At 40.3% G+C, this 21,857-nt stretch overlaps 1 pseudogene; it reads right to left on the bottom strand.

The window, feature by feature from the left end:
* Positions 1 to 9,293: 9,293 nt before the first annotated feature.
* On the bottom strand, positions 9,294 to 19,115 carry LOC127409951 (cytochrome P450 2J4-like; annotated as a pseudogene).
* Between the last annotated feature and the right edge of the window lie 2,742 nt (positions 19,116 to 21,857).

Genomic DNA, 21,857 nt, shown 5'->3' with positions numbered 1-21,857 from the left:
TATATTTGTCTTGATGCTTGCTTGAATCTTCATGTTTAAATGCAAACCTTGAAAAAAGGCTATCACCTTCTCTTTCTGTTGTGTCTAGAAGGAAACCCTCAAACTGGTAAAGTTGTATGCAACATTCATGCAACATTATTTATTTGGAGTCCCACAGAAAACCTGCCTCTACCCCTAAACCTAGCCCTAACTTTAGTAACAATTATACAACTATTAGCAGCTTATTTATCATTTATTTCCTTTTTTTTTAACACCATTTACATGCTTAATGATTGTCATATTTGATTGTAATACATTGATTAATGCATTATACATATTGCTTTATACAGATAACCTCAGTATACTTTAAATGCAAACAATAAAAATGGATAAATATACAGCAGCAAATGAGAATTACGAGACTTTCCCAGATCGAAGGCTACCTTCTAGACATGAACCCACATCCCCCCCACATTACACATTACTACACCCTTGACAAAAGCAAAAAGAATCATTGAAAATACATAAACCACTTTACAAAGTACCTTTAGTTATAAAGACAAGAAATCAAACTAGAACGAAACTCATGTGTCTTATTTGTGCAATATTTCACTATCATGCAATCACTACAATATGAAAGATACGTTTTATTCAAATTAGCATTCCTTTATACATAAAACATTTCTCTTTTTTTCTTTTACAAAAAACTATGTTCAGTGGTGGGGAATGGGGATGTCATAGCATTCTAGTAATGCCACATCTTGGGAAGAAGTCTTAGGAAGGAACATTTGGTAGTTTTCTTTATTCCTAACAAACCAAAAATTCAAAACATACAAAATAAGTAAATACTTTTGTAATCAGTCCACTTGAAAAGGTGTCCATGATTACCACCATTTTGTAGGTAATTTGCCCTTAGAGTTGTGCTGTTATTGTCTATATTAATATGGCATGAAAATGTGTCAAAACTCAAGGACACATAATGGTTCAAATCAGAGACCAGACTCTAAGGCGTTAGTCCAAAGTTTGGCTCTACACACTCAAGGACAAGTATTTGAACCTCTAAGTGAGATATAAGGTATGAATAAGGATATGATGTGAACGAAATTATAAACAGACACAATTAACAGACATTGCCAAGCAAACAAGGCAGACAGTTGTCTGGAAAGGACCTTTGTGGTTTTCAACTTCCCTTCACACAGACGGCACAAAACTTTTTTTTATTATTATTATTTTATTTACACAAACAAACTGAAAATCACACCGTTAGTAATGGGGACTGAATGTAATTGTTAAATGGCCATTTGACAGATGATATAACCATGTATCGTCACTGCTTAGCTGATGCATGCTGGATCATACAGTACGACTCATTCATCAAAAAAATCGAAAGCACGAGAACTCGTGGAGTTGGAAGGGAATATTGAAAGTGCAGAGGCAGAGATGAAGCGCCAAATGTCGTCTGATGGCCTCAGAGAATTGATCTGATTGAAATACAGATATAATATGATTTTGTCATGGAAGGTGGAGTTTTGGCTATTCAGGGCAAGACTTTGAGTCGGGGGACAAACTAGGGAAGCTTTTGGCTAGATACATAAAGCAGAGAGAGTCTTTTTCTACCATTCCCTCAGTGAAATCTGCTGGTGGTGAAATATTTACCTCGGCCACTGATAATAATAATGCTTTTCCACTGTGGCATCATGTTCTTATTTCTTAATGAATTAAGAATTCTCTTGATTCTGAGATAAACTTGGAGGAGCTTGGCGAGGTAATTAAAGCATTGCCTACAGGCAAGGCTCAGGGACCAGATGGTTTTGCTGCTGAATTTTTTAGATCTTATGCTACAGAACTGGCTCCACTTTTGTTAGAAGTTTATATGGAATCATTAAAGAATGGAAAGCTTCCTCCAACCATGACACAAGCCCGGATCAGTCTGATTCTTAAAAAGGACAAAGATACAAGCGAGTGCAAGAGTTACCGTCCAATTTCCCTGATCCAGCTAGACGTAAAAATATTGGCAAAAATCCTGGCTAACCGATTAGGTAAAGTTATGACGTCTCTTATACATGCAGATCAGGTGGGGTTTATTCGAGGCCGCAGCTCTTCTGATAACATTAGGCGTTTCATCAGTATCATGTGGTCAGTGGCGAATGATCAGACTACGGTCGCTGCTATCTCACTTGATGCCGAAAAGGCATTTGATATGGTAGAATGGGATTATCTTTTTAAGATTTTGGAAATATACGGGTTCGGGAACACTTTTACTGGATGGATTAAATTACTTTATAGACATCCGGTAGCGGCGGTACAAACAAATTGATTAATTTCAGATTATTTCACTCTGGACAGGGACACCCGGCAGTGTTGCCCTCTTTCCCTGTTATTGTTCTGTCTTGCCCTGGAACCATTAGCAGCTGCGATAAGAAAGGAGCATGATTTTCCAGGGGTGGTGGCGGGAGGAATGGCGCATAAGCTTTTGCTTTTCACAGATGATATTTTATTATTTGTCTCTGACCCCACTAGATTTATGCCTTGCCTTCACAGAATTATTAATTCCTTTTTTAAGTTCTCAAGATACAGAATCAGTTGGTCTAAATCTGAAGCTTTGGCTCTGATAGCGTACTGCCCAGTAACGACCTTCCAGCCAGGCACCTTCCAGTGGCCCAAACAGGGCATTAAGTATTTGGGCATTTTATTCCCAGCAAAATTTTGTGACTTAGTTATTTACTTTTTCGAGTGATGTGAGCAGGTGGGCTTCATTACATTTATCTATGATTGGGAAGGTTAAAGTTATTAAAATGAATTGTATTCCAAAATTCAACTACCTGCTACAATCTCTCCCTATAGATATCCCCCCTTCTTATTTCAAGCAATTTGATAGCATAGCGAAGTCCTTCACTTGGAATGGGAAGCGTCCTAGATTACATTTTAATAAATTGCACAGGCCAATCGACAAAGGTGGGCTTGGCCTACATAAAATTTTGTTTTATCACAATGCATTCGGTCTTAGACATTTGGCTCTTTGGTCGCTTCCACCTGAGAGAGCCCCTCCCTAGTTTTGTATTGAACAGGAAGTTCTTGCCCCTATTTCGCCACTGCAAAGACTTTCTATCAAACTAATCGGAGAAGTTACACCCCGTTATCTCGCATTTGCACTCAGTATGGACATAAGTGTCCAGAATGCTTCATTCGTACATTTATTTAAATGTTGCCTCAAGCATATGGCTGAACCCTAAATTATGTATTGATAAGTCCCCTTTCTGCTGGTCAGAGTGGATTGTGAGGGGGGTTACTACACTCAGTGAACAATATGAGAGTGGAGTGTTGAGATCTTCTGAAGATTTGGTTCAACATTTTGGGATTCCTAGATCTTAGTTTTTTAGGTATATACAGCTGCGTCACCTGCTCTGTACTATTTTTGGGAGTAGCATACACCCCACCAAAGTGTTAGATACTCTGGGAGTGGTGATTACTGCTGTTGGAAAAAGTCATGAGGTATCAGTGTATTACTCCCTGCTAATTCAGAGTCTGGGGGACGGAGCTTTAACTTCTATCAAGAGATTATGGGACAAAGACTTAAACTTGGTATTGGAGGAAGGAGTGTGGGCTAGGATTTCAAAAAACATCAAGTCTGCATCTAGAGATGCAAGGGTGTGCCTTATGCAATTCAAGATTATACATTGATTCATTTGGACCCCCTCTTGATTGTATAGGCTCAGTCTTAAAGACACACCCACCTGCTGGCGATGCCAATCGGAGGATGATCCATGATTTTTGGTGTGTGTTGAGATCCAGGGGTTTTGGATGAAGGTTCAGAGTGTTGTGTGTGACATGTTGGGCACTCGGATTTCGTTTTGCCCCAGACTCTGCGTTTTCGGCGATGGGGAGGTCATCAATATGGGGAACAAAAACATAAAGAACTGGGTCCTGACAAGTGTGATGGTTGCCAGACAGATTGTTTTGAGGGAATGGAAGTCAGCTGGAGTACCCCCATTTCAGGAGTGGAGCGCAGAGATGGGGAGGGTGGCAGCAAATGAGGAGATGATATTTAGTAGACTGAGTAATTTGGATTTGTTTGTTGGGAAGTGGGGCAAGTGATTGCCGTTCTTAGAGGGTTCTCGGGGAGAGGTAGTGGAGAGAGAGGATTAGCTGTGGATGTGTGTTGTTATTATTATTATATATATATATATATATATTTATTTTATTTTATTTTTCTTTATAACTTTTTTATTGTATTTATTAATTTCTGTGTGAATATGTTCATAGGAGTGTTTGTTGGGGGTTGGGTTGGGGATTGGGAGGGGAGGGGTAGAGGTGGGGGTTTAAATGTTAAATGTTGATTCCATGTATATATGTTTTGTTTTTTTGTGTCTTCTGTGGAATCAATATAAATGTTAATCACAAAATTATTTTCAAGGTTGAGAAGCACCTCTCAGCTTCTGCTGTGGTCATGGGTGTGGTGATGAGGATCTTTAGGAGAGTGATAGTCTCTGAAAAGACTTCTTCAAGATTGTCCTCTTGAAGGAGAACCGTTCCCTAGTGTGTCCCAGTATGGTATCGCAGACCTACAGAGAGAAGGATAAAAACATAAAAATTATGTAGTGATGACAAAATGTCAATTTTACCTGGAAGTCTTCAGACAGAAACTAAAATCTGCTAAGCCTGTAGTAAGGTCTGTAAAGAAATGGACCAATGAAGCAGAGCTGGAACTACAAGCATGCTTTGACTGCACTGATTGGAGTGTTTTTGAAACTGCAGACACCAATCTGGATGAGCTCACAGATACTGTTACATCATATATCAGTTTCTGTGAGGATATGTGCATTCCTACTAGGACTTATTAAACATTTAACAACGACAAACCATGGTTTACAGCGGAACTCAGGCAGCTTCGTCAGGCCAAAGAGGATGCTTATAAAGGTGGGGATAAAGTCTTGTACAATCAGGCCAGGAACACACTGAATAAGGAAATCAGAGTGGCTGAAAGAAGATACTCTGAGAAGCTGAAAAACAAGTTTTCAGCTTATGACCCTGCATCAGTGTGGAGTGGCATGAAACAACTTACAAATTACAGGATTCCTACCCCCAACACTGTGGTGGACCAGCAACTGGCTGATGACCTGAATGTGTTCTACTGTAGATTTGAAAGGCCCAATCTCAAACCCCACACCTGCTCTGACCTTCACTTCACACAAACACCAACACCTCCTGTAGCCCCCCTCCTCCCCCCTCCTGCTACTCAACCTGCACTTAAGATCTGTGAAGATGATATGTGCCATGTCTTTCGAAAACAAAAGATAAGGAAAGCACAAGGCCTAGACGGCGTTTCACCTGCATGTCTTAAATCCTATGCTAACCAGCTGGCCCCCATCTTCACACTGATTTTCAATAGATCACTGGAGCAGTGTGAAGTTCCCTGCAGCTTCAAATGCTCAATCATCATTCCTGTCCCAAAGAAACCAAAAATCACAGGACTTAATGACTACAGACCTGTTGCAATGACATCTGTGGTCATGAAGTCATTTGAGAGACTGGTGTTGGCCCACCTGAAGGACATCACTGGACCCTTTCTAGATCCCCTTCAATTTGCTTATCGAGCAAACAGGTCTGTGGATGATGCAGTCAACATGGGACTGCATCATATCCTGCAACATCTGGACAGACCAGGGACATATGCAAGGATCCTTTTTGTGGACTTCAGTTAGGCTTTCAACACCATCATCCCAGCTATTCTCCAGAATAAATTACACCAACTCTCTGTTCCCACGTCTATCTGTCAGTGGATCACCAGCTTTCCGACGGACAGGCAGCAGCTTGTGAGACAGGGGAAATTCACTTCCAGCACCTGTACAATCAGCACTGGTGCCTCCCAGGGATGTGTGCTCTCCCCACTACTCTTCTCCCTCTACACCAACGACTGCATCGCCAAGGACCCCTCTGTCAAGCTCCTGAAGTTTGCAGATGACACCACTGTCATCGGCCTCATCCAAGATGACGATGAGTCTGCATACAGAAGGGAGGTTAAACAGCTGGCTGTCTGGTGCAGTCAAAACAATCTTGAGCTGAACACACTCAAAACAGTGGCGATGATTGTGGAATTTAGGAGGAACACCCCAACGCTGTCCCCCCTCACCATTCTAAACAGCACTGTGGCAGCAGTGGAGTCATTCAGGTTCCTGGGCATTACCATCTCACAGGACCTGAAGTGGGAGACCCACATTGACTCCATTGTGAAAAAGGCCCAGAAGAGGTTGTACTTCCTTCGCCAGTTGAGGAAGTTCAACCTGCCACAGGCGCTGCTGATACAGTTTTACTCAGCAGTCACTGAGTCTGTCCTCTGCACTTCAATAACTGTCTGGTTTGGTTCAGCTATGAAATCGGAAATCAGAAGACTACAAAAGGACAGTTCGGACTGCAGAGAGGATTATTGGTTACCTCCTGCCCCTTCAAGAACTATACACTTCCAGAGTGAGGAAAAAGGCTGGAAAAATCACTCTGGACCCCACTCATCCTGCCCACTACCTTTTTGAACCGCTGCCTGCTGGCCAATGCTTCAGAGCTCCGAGCACCAGAATCATCAGACACAGGAATAGTTTTTTCCCTCAGGCTATCCATCTCATGAACAGTTAAAACTGCCCCATTGAGCAATAATTAATGTGCAATATACAGCTTAGTCTTTTTATATTATCCAACATACCCAACCTCTTCTGCCATTACATTCCCTTGCACTGTATATAACCGATTTGTATTTAGATTTGCACTACGTATGTGTATGTGTGCATGTATGTATGTATGTGTGTATGTGTGTATAAATATATATATATTGTCTATTGTGTATTCTGTTTATACTTTATTTTCTTTTCAATATTTATTTATTTTTTATTCAATTTTTAAATATTTTTTAAAAGTCTTGTTGCTGTTTTGTATTGTTGTACACTGGAAGCTCCTATCACCAAGACAAATTCCTTGTATGTGTAAGCATACTTGGCAGTAAAGCTGATTCTGAACATTTAAAATTACCAACCAGCTAACTCTGAGGGCATTTACAGAGCCTTTGCTGTCATCTTCAGGACAAAATGTGTTACAGCATTTTGGGATTTGGGACAAGTTATGTAAATTTTGGAACCAAATGTTATGAAAAAATATTTGTATTCCCCATCTTCACACCTATAAATTGCAGTGCAACAAGAATAATAAAAATACCTTGGCTGAAGAACAGATGAAGCTAACAATGCTACATCAAAACACAAATTTTAAATTTCTTCTCACATGTTTGTCTTTGATGATTTTAAAATATTATTGCTTACATTTTGTAGCAAAGAATAGATCCTTAAGTTAAACACACACACACACACACACACACACACACACACACACACACACACACAAATAAATTCCTCCCATACATACATGGCATATTAAACAACTTTCTATCTTAAACAATAACAATTACTTACACGCATCTAGCTAGTTAACTCCATTTGCCATAAGACGAGCTGGTGAAATCGGGGGTGTAAACTCGTCCTCGATCACTTGCCTGGTGCTGAATTTTTAAATCGGGTCGATCCGGTCCAAGCTCCTTTATCCTTTTTTTCTTCAGGTGAACGCCTTGTGAAATATATTTTTTTTTTTTTTTTTTTTTTTTTGTAAAGATAAAATTGCATTTACTTTCATTTGGATGAAATGCTGCGCCAACCTGAAACTTGATGGTTCAACTTCAACGAGGTTAACAATCTCAACTAACAATCTAAAGCCCAAAGTATACTTCGCATGTCCCTGTTCAGCAACAGTCCGCGCACAGTCCGCGTGACGTAATATTCGTCATCAGGAGTGTCCGCGTGCAGCCAGAGTCGTCTGTCAAATGCGCATGCGCAAGGTTGACTGTTGAGATAGAAGCGTCCACTAGGTGACAGTTGGGCTGTACTGTCAAGCAGAAGTCGAAGAACATATCCTTCTCCATAGTTTTGTTGTTGTTGTTCTTGCTTCCTCTAATGGCGGATCCTCAGTTTTATTTCTTCTTTATCCTTCAGAGCGGATATCCTGTAAATGACACGACTCGTGCTGCCCTCTAACATCTGGTAGCGTATAACAAAGAAGTTGTACTGCGCATGAGGTATACTTTCAAAACTGTGGCACAACTGTGTGTGAGACGGAACAGAACGCACAAAGTGAAGTACACCTGGGCCTCAACAATCAGTCAACTAACGAGCGTCATTGAGAACAGTCGAGAATCGTCCAGTCACATGAGGTCAAAAAAATAAAAACAATACTAAAATGCTACCAACAAAAGCAGAGAGCTGTGCCTCATGGGAAAATCTGAAGCAACCAATTAGAGAGCAACCTCAGGTCACCTGCTTGCTAAAAGTTTAAGGACCTACGTACACACTCATTTGGCCGGCGCCCTGCACAAGGAAGTATAGCTTATGTATTCACACAGAAATGAACCAAATAAATTTGTTTAAATAAATGCTAACATGACTACCAGGTGCATAGTACGACTAAATAATTGTATTTCATAATTATTTTGAAAACGTATAATTAAATGTGCATTCAGTAATTCTAATCCAATACACTTTTTGTCAAATTCTGCAAATATCTCATCACAGTCTGCTAGCTGTCCATTCTGTGGGTAGGCTGAAAAAAAATCTAGTATTTTTACACAGCCCTGGCTCTGTAAATGGGACAAAAACAAAGTGGACCAGACTGATCAACACAACACTACTCCAGCCAATCAGCAACAGGGGGTGTTTCTTGTGCATGCACAGGATGGGGGGTGGGGGCAGAGAGAGAGGGAAATTTATAAGAAGAGCGATTTCAAATTTGGCTGATGCAAACTTTCTAAACTCCAAGGAGGACAAATGGCTGAAAAACAGACCAAGAGAAAAAGGTCAGACAAATATAAACTAAAAAATAAGGATTATGATAAGTCAAGGGCTTGGAGCCACGTCAACATCGGCGAGGCTTTTCAGTGGTGGAGAGACCTCCGAAAGGGTAAAAGGCTTGAAAACGTTGCAAAAGTTGCTCTTTTTCTTCTCGATCGGTGGGTAAAATAAATTTTGCTATGTTTCACAGAACCCATATATGCTGTTGTTGTGATGTTAGATTTAGTAGCAGGAGAGATATGACCCTCTCCATGTAGATCAGTAACAAGAGTTTTTTGAGAGTATACTGGTATAAAACATAAAAACATGTACTTTTCCATCATGAGCACAGTTCATACCTATTAAGAATTTAAACAAACACTGAGGGTAACACATGTATCATAAGATGCAACACAAGCAATAAATTAACATTTATATTTGTGTGAATTGCTTGTATTAGTGTGGCACTGCAAATATTTTGTATGGCTGGGGACTGAGGGTGGCCCCCAATTTAAAATCCAAACTGGGTTCCACATCTGCTGGTGAAGAGAAAGTGAAGCGCTGCAGCAGACAGCAGAAAATGAGGACCAATTCCATCCGTGCCAGCTGCTCCCCAAGACACACTCTCTTTCCTGAAAATACCATGTTTTTGTCTTAAACACCTTGAAGGATCACTCTTTAAAGAGGATGGTAATAATAATAAAAACACAATATTTACCCTACCAGTAAAGATGTACAGAAAATAACTGCACTTTAACACCAACTATTGTGAAACTCATTGGAAGTTATACATCAATAGGTTGCACAGAGGCTAGCACAAAACTTTATTTTACTCACGTAACCCCGGTTCTCTGATAACATGAAGTGAGGTATTTCAATAAGGGAACACCTTAGGCGTAACCGATTGTGGAAGCACCAATCACACAACGTCTGTCAAGATTGACAGACAAATTGCTGCAGCTTTTAAGGAGTCCCACCTCCCTAATATAAACCACAGCTACCTGTTGCTGCCTCATTCTCTGCATACCTTTTGTGTGAAATATTCTCTGTATGAAACTGCAAGGAGGGCGATGATGTGAGATACCTCACTTCATGTTATCAGAGAACCAGGGTTACATGAGTAAACTAAAGTTCCCTTTCTAACACTCGTTTGGTATCTCACTAAGGGATATAGACAACTCCCGAATTGCAGATATGCTGGCTGAAGCAGACGCCACAAGCAGAGAAAACGCAGAACATATCAATTGAACTGAATCATTTTCTTTTTTATCCAAGAAATGAAATCAGATACATAAGAATATGGATCTGCTACAGTATACTGTATATATGTGTGTGCTTATTGTACAGTATGCTGCATTCCCACCACAAGGACAGAGTGAACCACTGAAGGCTCTGTAACATCCAGTCTGTAAAACCTAAGAAATGTGTGGGGAGATGACCAACTCACCGCAGCACAAATTTCTTGAACTGAAATGCCCTTGAACAGTGCCCAGAATGTGGCCATACCCCTAGTGGAGTGAGCCCATAAACCCTCCAGAGGTTGCCGATTAGAGCTGTTATAACATAACACAATCGCTCCTACCACCCAATGAGAAAGGCGCTGGCAAGAAATAGGTTCACCCTTAAGAGAGTCAGATCTGACTACTCTCCTTTCGGTCTCTTGTCTTTTGCACATGCAGTCAAAGCACGTGCTGGACACATGCAATGCAGTCTCTCCTCCTCTGCGGAGGAAAAAGGCCATGGGTGGGCTAGCGCATCCACACCCAATGGTGCATTGTCGCCCACCAGGTAGAAGAACAGAGGACATAGTGCATCTTCTCGCGATCCGAAGAGATCTACGGCTGCCTGTCCGAATCTCTGCCAGATAAGGCTCGTCACTTGAGGGTGAAGCATCCATTCTCCATACAGAGGATTCCCTCTGGACAGCAAATCCGCTCCCCTGTTACGCCTGGAACATGCATTGCACGTAATGACAACAGGTTTGCATTGCTTCACACAATCAGTTTCTCTGGCAAGCTGTGAAGCTGGCACGAGAGAACTCCCCCTTGCCATTGGTGATAGCTTTAAATAGGCTATCACCGACGTGTTGTCTGTTCTGATCAACATGTGATGATTCCTGAGAAAACTCACAAAATATCTGAGAGCTAGAAACACTGATAGCAGCTCCAGAAAGTTTATGTGTTTTTCTCTCAGTGCTGGAGTCCAAACACCTCTCACTGTTCTGCCCTCAAACACAGCGCCACAGTCTGTGAGAGAAGCATTCGTCTTCACCACTTTTCGAATTAAAATTGGGCCCAATGGGCACCCTGTCCTGAGAAAAGACAGGGTGGTTCAATGACAGAGAGCATTCAAGCATTCTTACGAGACGTTCATGCTGCGACTGAGACAGAGCTGATGGCCCGAGCATAGTGGTGCTGTACAGTTCTGAAATTTCCTCATTTGCAATAACCCCAGGGGAATCACAGCCACTGTTGAGGCCATCAAGCCCAACAGCCGCAGACGTGTCCTGAGAGAAACCAGTATCCCCCATTGAAAAAGGTTGATGCAGTTGTGAAACACCTCTAGGCGCTCCTCCGAAAGGAACACTCGAAGCTGAATGGAGTTCACCCTGAGCCCCAGATAAATTATCTCTTGTGTGAGAATAAGACAGCTCTTTTCTTGGTTTATTTTGAAACCCAAGCTCTCCAAATGTGTCAATAATATGTTTGTATTTCTCTCCGCTTGCCGCTGAGACAGCGCACAAACAAGCAGATCGTCTAAATAATCCGACATTCTGATACCCGCATTCCTTAGCGGTGTCAGAGCCAATTCCACACATTTGGTAAATACCCGAGGTGCTATTGAAAGTCCAAAAGGGATTTTCGAACCTGAGATATTTCCTGTGAGTAGGAAAAATATCTATGTGAAAATATGTGTCTTAGAGATCTACTGATGTAAACCAGTCTCCGTGATGAATAGAATGAGAAAAATTTCTGAGCATGAGCATTTTGTACTAGTACTTTCTGCAGTGTTTGTTGAGGATCCGTAAATCTAGAATTGGACGGAGACCTCGGGAGGAACTGCTTCACTGTAGGGAGGCGACGGGAGCCTCTTGCCATTATATAAATCTCTTTCAGCTCATGTACCCACTGGCTGTGACCGCTTGTCAATTGAGGGCCCTGCAACAAACCTCAATCAAATCTAACATGGACTGAACCGGAGATGGAGAGAACTCCTCCTGCATGCTCAGCAGCCGGGACTGATCCATGGGCAAAATGGCATCTAATTCATCATCCTTGTCCTTCTCGAGGATGTGAGACAAAACTTTGTCCCTCTCATTTTCTTCTTCCGCCAATGCGTCCTCGAACAGTGGGAGAAGGACTGGAGACACGTTGTCCATCATTTCGCCCCATGACAGGGCCTGCGGATGCTCCACTGACTCTTTTCTGGCCTGAGAAGAGAGACACGGGTCCTTTTTTGCCCACAACTGCAACACTCAGCCTTCTCTCCCGAATCTTGGTCGAGAAGGATGAACAATGGGGGCAACTCTCCAGGCTGGACAATGCGGCCTGAATGTGTTTAGCCCCCAGGCACGAGGTGCAATGTGGATGAGAATCTTTTGCGGAGATCCATGCGCCGCATGCACATAAGCGGGGAGGGCGGCCTTTCCCACCCGAAGCCTCCGGCTCTTTAGTTGCCATACTTCAACTTTCATACTATCAACCATAACGTGAAAACTTACACAGAAAATACAGTGAGCTGAAAATAAACTCTCCTTTATTTACCTTCTCTTTGATACATTTTTAAATTAGAAAATGTTTATAAATTTTTTCCCTAAAGGTTTGAATATTTGATTAAAGTTTGGTCTGTTACAGTTTGACACACTTTTTTGTCCATTTTGCACATCGTCGTCAACTTAAAGATTTTATTTTCGTTGACTAAAATTAAATGTTATTTTCGTCAGATGAAAACTGACTAAAACTAATGATGGAATATTGACTAATTTTAAAAGACATATTCATCAAAAGACTACAACTGTGACTAAAACAAAAAACTGTGAAAAAAATTAACACTGTAGCTATGGTTTATATTAGGGAGGTGGGACTCTTTAAAAGCTGCAGCGATTGGTCTGTCAGACATTGTGTCATTGGTGTGGGGCGGTTTCTGACAATTTTGGCACCCTAGGGGAGATCCCAATTGGCACCCCCCGTCGGGGGGTGTAGGCGACCGCCTAGTTCACCTGTGCCTATAAACGGCCCTGCATTGGTGCTTCCACAGTCGGTCACGCCTGGGCATTCCCTAAGTGAGATACCGAACGAACGTTAGAAAGAGAACGTAATATTATCGAACTAAATCTGGGGATTACTTTCATGGAAGACTTTTATACTTGTAGAAAAAGGCAAAATGGCATCTCTCCTTTTCAAGTTGCCTTTAGAATCCAGGAAGTGACCCGGGTTAAAAGAGTGAGGTATCTCCCACTCTGATTTATTGAAAAGCACTGATGTCAAATTGCCAGTCACCATTGTGCCCTGCAGAACCACAACATGCCCTCTTTATTAACAATGGTATAATTATAAATACTCCTCTTACAAATATCTTTGTTTAAACTTTAGCACCAATAAGTCCTAAAAATATTTAGCATTTAAAGTTACTAAAGATACAGTAACTTTTGTCCACAAGAGGGCTTAAAATGCTTTAAACTTTAATAGGCACACCTTTGGAGTAAAGTATTTTCCTATCTGGGTACAATCCACAGCTACCCGAACCACATTTAATGGGATAATATTTCCAGTTCTTTGGATCTCATGAATGACAGCATTGGTGTAGGGCAGGCTGTCTTTGTCTGATAAAGATGACTGCCAAGATGACCCCAAAACACGATCAATCTCCTCCTGAAATTTGGCTGGAGGTGCCAAGTAGGAAAAGCACAAGACACAATTTGTGAAAGTGTGTATACATCTTCTATGTAATGAAGATTAGTCCCGAGGATTTGATGTATGTCCTGAGGATTTGATGGATCATAGTTCACTCTGTGGGCATTCACCTTTTCCAAACAAAGTCAATCACCTCGTTCCACAGAGCATATATTTTACTGTGTGGTCCAGGCACTTGCCACATGATCCATAATAATGTTAGATGCTATTTGCACCCTGGTGCAAATTGTCACAGATAATATTTGCACCCATTATTAAAAACTAACATACAGTATAGGGGCATCACTGCAGCCTGTTTATTGTTTATTTAGAGTTCCCCAGACACCCTATACCAACCCCTACCCCTAAACCTAACCTTCCCATTAACCATGGTTTTACTACAGTAACTACAGTATCACCATGGTATTTTGTAGTAAAATCATTGTAAATTAAACATGGTTACTATATTAACACCATATTACTGTAGTAACTCCATGGTTAATTGCATTAAAACTATAGCTTCCTTAAAAAAATAAAAATAAAAACATGTTTATTCGAATATAAAATCCTGGTTAATTTTACCTGGACTAAACCTTTCTCTCAACTCCCGACCTTCACCATGGCCAAATCACTGGGGAAAATCAACCTTCATATTCAGCTTTATTTATTATTATTATTAGTGGTATTAAAGGAAATATTAAGAGTGGAGACAGAAAACAGGATGGGAAAAAGTGGGACAAAAGGCGGAATCGATCCCGAGTCATCTGCATGAAAAAAAGCCCAGCACATCCAAACCAGCATTACACCCCACATTACTGCAGCAACACTAGGGGTGCAGTTTGGCTTTAATTTGTGTGTTTTCACCAGACTATTGGAGTGCAATATTGTGTAGCAGGTGCTATTTACAGCTAGTGCAAATACTCAGTTAAAACAGCTAAAAATGAACATAATGTAATGTCATTTAGTCAGCTTCACTGATGTTCTTCAACAGAGACTGGAATTGATTGTCATGGTACTCAAACCATTCACCAAACACAAGGACACAGATCACATTTGAGACAGCATTATTCAGCAGTATGCGGGGATCAAATGATCTACCTGGAAATGGTAGCATAACAACTGTGAAGTTGCTGTATAATCACACTGTGCCTCTAAATTAATTGTAACATACATACATATCATTTTTAAATGCTTTTGTTTTTTTTTTAAACCATGCTCATTGAAATGGCATCATTCAGAAAGTGGCATTGAAGATGGATGGAGGGCTCTAGGCTTTTCTTTCCTAGTCCAAAGTTACGATGTGTTGTGAGAGCAAATCGCCTCTGTTGCTTCCATTTATACCCTTTGGAGGCACCTAAACGTGTTCACAAAACACACTTTTTGCAGCGTTTACAACGTTTCTTCTCTATGTCTACTAGTGCTGATCTCTTAGCAATTGTATAAAAATCAAGACAGGGTGTGATTTGGGAACATTTTTAAAGAGATTGTCATGACATCATGTTAAACTGATGGGTCTCTAAGTATCCTCTGATTATTAAAGGAACAGTTCACCAAGACATTACTATAATTATTTATTAGTAATTATTTATTCACCCTAAAAATTGCTCAAAACCCATTGTGGCAGGGCGGAGGGTGGGGCCGGGCCGTGAGAGTGAACTACAGGCAGATGCCCTGTATGTGTTTGTGTTTGTTTTTTTGTTTAAGTTAACCATTAAATATTATTTATATTGTTAAGCCGGTTATTGCCTCCTCCTTTCCCAATGTTTATCCTTTGTTATACTGGCCTGATTAGGGGCTGGGTGTGCAGCCTCACTGCCCGGCCCGGCCCCGCCCTCCGCCCTCCGCCCTCCACCCTGCCACACCCGTATTACTTTCTCTCTTCCTTGGAACACAAAGGGAAAATTTATAAAATCTTTAGAAGGCCATATATGAAAGAGAATGGTGACTCAGGGTGGTCAAGCTCCAAAAAGGGCAAATAAATAAATAAAACCTCAGTGAAAGTAGTCAACTTACAAAAGCAGAATGACTTGTGCACTACATTCTAAGTCTTCTGAAGCACCATACAATCACTTTGTGTGATGAACAGACTGAAATTTGCTGAAATTTGTTATTCACTCTCAAATCAAATCACTGATCAACTCCTGTTTGCAGCACCCAAATCAAATGACAGAGCAGATCTGACATCATGGCGTTTCGGTAACAAGACACAGAAGACCAATGAGGTTTGATGTTATTGATGTCCAACCTGATGTGGGCACTGCAAAGAGGAGTTAATAAATTAAATTATTTGATAGCGAATAACAAATTTGGTCTGTTTGTCATACAAAGTGATCATAGGACTTCAGGAGACTTAGAATACAGTGCATGAGTATTATTAGTTACTTATATTATGGTTTTATGGTGTTTATTTAATTTTTTGAGCATTACAGCCCTGAGTCACCATTCACTTTCATTATATGGCAAAAAGCTGTGTGAAGAATCTTCAAATTTTTCCATTTCTGTTCCATGAGAGAAAGTCCAGCATTTCTTATGTTATTCAGAAGTCATATGTAGTACCGTAGTGCTCTGCTCATAGTGTGAATTGACAGCTGACAATGTATATTGAAACGTTTAGCATTGTAATTATATAAAACTGACCTTTGTCTCCAACAATGTCATAAAATAAAGGTTGTCTAGGTCGGTCAGCGAGGTTTTATCCTCATTGTAAATACACCTCCTTCACTAGTTTGTACCCATCCAACACAACAAGTCTTGGTCCAAGAACTCTAATGCTGAAAATATTGCCATATTTTTCTGCAAACTGCAAAATATGGTGTCAAAAATGAACATGTATCTATACTGCTAGATTTCAGTATACAGATTCTGTCACATCTTTGCATTTTTTACAATTTTTAGTTAGTTATAGAATTTTTGCAGTCACATTTCTGTCTACTGACTTTTTTGCCCTTATCTTTGCCAGTTGTACAGTGAATCACTTAATTGTTAATCGAGAATGCTTTTTTCACTGTTTACGTCGTGCATTGAGCTTTTTAGATGTCACTGGATTGTCTTGCATAGCACATATTCAAGAATGTTGAACAGGATTTTTTTCAAAGTCATATTAAGCCTTATTTTAAATATTTATTTTATTAATATTTTTATTAAATGCATAACTGGCATTGGGGTAGCTGAATATTCCAGATTACTAAAATTACTGAATATTTCCCACTATATAGATAGATAGACAGATAGATACATATTCTATCTGAACAAATTTAACACACGATACAGCACTTTAACATAGTTGTATTGCTTGTCTTAGCACGCAGGCACTGCACATAATTTGTATGGCTGGGGACACTGCGTGGTGCCCATTCTGAAATCCTAACTGAGCTCCACACCTGCTTGTAAAGAGAAAGTAAATCTATGATGCAGAGAAGAGAAAAGAGGAACAATTCCAACCGTGCCAGTTGCTCTGCAAAACAAACTCAGAAAATCAGATAAAAACATGTTGTATCTTCTGCAAGGCTTGTCTTTACAGGGGATTGTAATAACAACACAAGATACTGTATCACATTCTAACAAAATATAAAGAAGTACTGCAAGCTTGTCCCACAATACAGAGCCTTTTCTAGTATATATAGAAATAACTGTTCTCTTACGCCAAAAATTGTGTTGAGTGGAAGAAACAAAAATCTGTTTTATTTAAATGTTAGTTCACTTATAATGGATATTTTGCAGAGAAAGGCATCCTGAAGTTGTCTTCAGTATTCCATTAGTTTTCAAAGTAGGCTATGTGAATCTAAAATGTCTAAACACAAGATGGATTATCAAGTCAGTGGGGATCATATAGTATATGGATTAGGAATTTTCAGTCTATTATTCACAGATACAGTCTAATTTTTCCGTGTTCATTAGACATTTAGTTACTAGGCCCATTTTGGGATAGCATATTTTCCTATCTGGGTATCTTTAACAGCAGCCCCAACGCAAATTTAAGGGCACAATATTTCCAATCCTTTGTACTTCATGAATGACAGCATTGCATTGGTGTTGGGCAGGTCGTCTCTGTCCGATAAAGATGGCTGCTGTGACGCCTCCGCAATACGTTCAATCTGCTCCTGAACTTAGTCTGAAAGTACCATAGGGAAAGTTCCATAAAAAATTAAGAGGTGTATGTGAGTAAGTATATTACTTTTTGTGTGCATATACTGTATGTATTGCATAACCTTGTGCGACTCCATGTACACATACGTGGATGTCGTATTTTGGCTTCACTATATGCAATGCATAATTTAAATTCATAAAACTGACCGACTGATCTCAGTTCAGGAGACTTTGGGCTGTCAGTAAAGGGTTAATCTTTTGTGACATAGTTGTGAGACAAAACAACATGGCGCCGATCTTAGCTGACTTTGTCTTTGTGAGAAATGGCAACAAAACTACATCTGGTAAGAAACCTAATTATGTTTTTACATTGAAAGCTGTTTGAGTCAAAAGATTAGAGTCTCTAATTTCATCCGATACGCAACTGCATTTTTATTTTTTATTTTTGCGATTTATCACGAAACAAAAAAAGTCTGCTTGGTCAAATGCTTCAGCACTGGCTATCACTTGTTTGTTTGACAGTGCAAAGAGAGAACATTTAGACTTTGTTGCCAAAGTAGAAAAAAATCGCACTGTAACATAAAAGTAAAATCAAGTAAAATAATTTTTATTTCTATAGTTTTTTTATTTGTGCTCTTCCCAGTACAGATACTTTCAAAGCAAATTCACAGAAAATCAGCTGTGATGTCTGTAACGTCTCAAAAACATGAATAACCAACACTCCTGCAAACATAATAAATAATTTGATTAAAAAAATCTGACTTTTTATAGCTTGGTATTATTTAAAATTAAACAACTTAGTTCATCTGTCCACATATGTGGACATCGATTTTCAGGAAAACTATTTGCTCTAGAATTTTTTGTTTTGTTGTTGTTGCATGTTTATTAGGTGCTACTAGTTACAAACTAAAAAGGGAAATGGAAAATGCACACAGCAGTCACACTCTGGTCTCAGGAGGTTAAAGGATCACTGCTTTTATGAGCCGTTTCTCATAATAAGGACACACCATGTATCTCAGGATATTTAATAATGTAAAGCAGGCCCCAGTACAGAGTGGTGTAGGTGGTCTCAGTTTCCGCCACAAACAGATCCAGCATACAGAAGCACAAATCTTCACATCAAACCCAGCAGCTGTGTCATCTTTAAACTAAACTACATGAATGAGAGCCAGCCATATAATGTAATACCCACTTTTAAATACATTCCATACGTTTCCCATTCCAATACACTTGCTTACTTTTTCCATCTCACCATGGAAGCATTCAACATATGATTTGTCTCGATGATTTGAGGGATCATAGTCCACTCTGTGTGCATTTACTTTCTCTTGAACAGTCAATTACCTCCTTTCACAGAACAAATATTGTTTGGTGTGGTCCACAAACTCACCACATGATCGATGGGAACATATTATAAAGCTTTAGAAAGAAGAAAAGAAGTGACATTATTAAGAACATGACCCTCACCTGTTCAAGTACAAGGTGGGGGATGAGCAGTAAAACGAAAAAGGGAGGAATATCAAAATAATAAATGGTCATTTAGTACAGAAAAGTATTATTGTATGCCTGTCTTTGACCTATGCAAAAGAAATATGAAAATGGAAAAAGACCAGAATGGTCTACTGTACCTTGAAATGTCACCATGATAAATGTAAAGGTGTTTTAAATTACAGTGTGCTTGCAGTTTCAAATGTGTTTAGAAAAATATGAAGTTAGTTCAGTGCTTTTCATACAACAAACATCAGTGCACATTTGTGCACACATCAAAGTCTTTCAAATGGTTTAATTCAGAAAGCGACATTCAAGATGGAGAGAGGGCTCAAGGCTTTTACTTCCCAATCCAAAGTTTCAAGTGCAATTCTCTTTTGTTGCTTCCAGACCATCTGTCTTCAAAGATGATGGTAAGCAAACAATCCGTTCTCGAAGTCAATGTGTTGAATGCAGGAGAAATGGGCAGGAGTAAAGACCTGAGTGACTTTGACAAGGGCCAAATTGTTATGGCCAGACAACTGGGTCAGAGCATCTCTGAAATGGCAAGGCTTGTGGGGTGCTCCCAGTCAGCAGTGGTGAGTACCTACCGACAGTGCCCGAGGAGGGACAATCCGGCAAAAGGGTGTTGGGTGCCCATGACTCATTGATGCGCGAGGGCAACGAAGGCTATCCCATCTGGTCTGAACTGACAGAAGATCTACTGTGGCACAAGTCACAGAACATTTTAAGGATGTTTATGGGAGGAATGTATCACAACACATAGTGCATCGCACCCTGCTGCGTATGGGGCTGTGTAGCCACAGACCAGTCAGAGTGCCCATGATGACCCCTTCCACCATCAAAAGCACTTACAATGTGCACGTGAGCATCGGAACTGGACCTTGGAACAGTGGAAGAAGGTTGAATGGTCCGATGAGTCCCGTTTTCTTTTACATCACATGGGTGGCCTTGTATGTGTGCACCGTTTACCTGGGAAGTGATAGCACCAGGATTCACTGTAGGAAGTTGATGAAGTGTGATGCTCTGGGCAATGTTCTGTTGGGAAACCCTGGGTCATGTGGTCGTCAGTTTGACACGTGCCACCTACCTAAATATAGTTGCAGACCAGGTACACCCCTTCATGGCTATGGTATTCCCTGATGGCAGTGGCCTCTTTCAGTAGGATAGTGCGCCTTGCAACACTGCACACATTGTTCGGGAATGGATTGAGGAACATGATGAAGAGTTCAAGGTGTTACCCTGGCCTCCAAATTCCCCAGATCTCAATCTAAGCATCTAAGCAATTTAAGCATCTGTGGGATGTGCTAGACCAACAAGTCCGATCCACGGTGGCTCCACCTCGCAACTTACAGGACTTGAAAGATCCTCTGCCAATGTCTTGGTGCCAGATTCCATAGGACACCTTTAGGGGTCTTGTAGAGTTCATGCCTTGGCAGGTTGGCGCTGTTAAGGTGGCAAGCGGAGGACCAACATCATATTAGGCAGGTGGTCATAATGTTTTGGCACATCGGTGTATATTATAAATAGTAGATTTAAACACACTGTTTGATTTTAGTATACAAATACTTTCACTGCCAAGCTGGTGTGAAATTTTAATTATCATCATGTTTTTCAGTCACATTGCTCCCTACTGATGCATTTTGACAGCTATCCAAACAAGAATACCAATAGATTATCTATTTACCTTTGAAGATAAATCTTCATGTTATCAATATGATGAAGGTCTCCTATAATTGGCAAAGAACATGGTCCAGGAGGAAAGTTTTTCAGCACTTTATTTCAGTGCACAGGAAAATAGGAAAACAATATTTATATCAATCCACTCGTAAAGGTGCAGCAGGTTCATGGCTGAAATTTCATAGATGTTTGCGCAAATTTATTTATCTTAATTCTTGGGCCAAGTTTCACTAAAATGATCTGCGAACAAATCGAGAATGATGTTTATATCGTGCATCATGTTCCTGAGTTGTCCTTAGGTGACCAGATGACCATTACAAAAAATCGGGACACACAAGGGAACTCAAGCTTGATGCTTTGACTCCAAAAGTGCATTAAACACACTAAGCCTCAAAGAGTCATGACATATTTTCTGCATTTCCGTCAAACATGAGCATTTTTTCAGCAAGCTCCCATGCATAAAAAATACATCCTTATTATTAATTATTAACCCTTAACCTCATAGATTATATGACCCTGCTCACCCACTTATCATGTGCCATCCATTATTATAGCATAATAGTTGTCATGGAATTTGGGATCCCTGGCCCTTTGAGATATAAAGAGTTAGGGTTAGGAATTTGAGATGGAATGTCTGTTGGCTATACACCAATTAGCCACAACATTAAAACCACCTGCCTAATATTGTGTAGGTCCCACTCGTACCGCCAAAACAGCACCAACACACATCTCAGAACAGCATTCTGAGATGCTATTCTTCTCAGCAAAATTGTACAGAGCGGTTATCTGAGTTACCGTAGACTTTGTCAGTTCGAACCAGTCTGGCCATTCTCCATTGACCTCTCTCATCAACAAGGTGTTTCCATCCACAGAA

The sequence above is a fragment of the Myxocyprinus asiaticus genome, chromosome 19 (assembly GCF_019703515.2).
Source record: "Myxocyprinus asiaticus isolate MX2 ecotype Aquarium Trade chromosome 19, UBuf_Myxa_2, whole genome shotgun sequence".
Lineage (NCBI taxonomy): Eukaryota > Metazoa > Chordata > Actinopteri > Cypriniformes > Catostomidae > Myxocyprinus > Myxocyprinus asiaticus.
Note: the sequence above shows the minus strand (reverse complement) of the source record. Positions and strands in the feature narration are given on the sequence as shown.